Here is a 947-nt window from a genome sequence, read left to right as displayed (position 1 = left end):
CCCCCCCCCCCCCCCGCCAGTTTAGGGGCTTTAATTAGGGTATTTTTGGATAGGGGGTATAAAACGTTAAGGATATAATAATAATATACATTTAAACGATTCAATTAAAAGATATATATTATTTGTAATGTATATCGTAACACGTAAATATTTAAATAATCTAAACAATAACATTTTGTTGGTTTATTCGCTTTAGACAGTCCTGATTGCTCTGTGGTATGATCCAACACCCCTGACTTTATTCAAACCGGTCCCACGCTGCTTTAACAGTTTGGTCCTTGTCCCTTCAGAATGTGAATTTCGATCACAATTTGACCGATTAAACAATTTACGAAACCGAACTAGTATTGGTTAGTCATGTAAATGTAAATTCATGAATCCATAATTTTGGCAGATTTATTCAAAATTTATCTCTATTTCTTCTTTCATGGAATATTTAAAATCACGTTTGTTATCTTATCTGAAACTATAGAGGGTGAACAAGCCACTTTATAATTATTATTTAAATGTATAAGTTTCCTTTTGTTTTATTTTATAAAGTATTTGAGAACAAGCTTATTGGTTAGTCCAGGGCGGTCCGAAAAAGAGAGACATACGAGCTTGTAGAGAGAGGATTAAAAAGAAAATTTTTTTTTTTTTGGTGAATCCTCAAATTCAATTTTTTTCATTTGGCTCAATACACTGAGAAACTCTTTTTTGTTATCCCGAGTTTTCGTGTTGAAATTAAAGCGTTGAATGACAATTTACAGTTTTGTAATAGAAAAGACCTCATAGAAAAGTTAAACAAAACACGGAGAGAGATGTGGGGGGGGGGCATCATTATACATTCTTTGGTGAGATGAGAACAAGAAAATCTCGTCACATAAATACCATTATACTGCCCTTTCTAACTCTCTCTTCCTACCCCTTAGTATAACACACAATACACAAACCATAGGGGATAAGCT

This window comes from Eurytemora carolleeae, unplaced genomic scaffold, assembly GCF_000591075.1.
Source record: "Eurytemora carolleeae unplaced genomic scaffold, Eaff_2.0 scaffold488, whole genome shotgun sequence".
NCBI lineage: Eukaryota > Metazoa > Arthropoda > Copepoda > Calanoida > Temoridae > Eurytemora > Eurytemora carolleeae.
The sequence above is the reverse complement of the archived record's forward strand: the minus strand, read 5'-3'. Positions refer to the sequence as shown.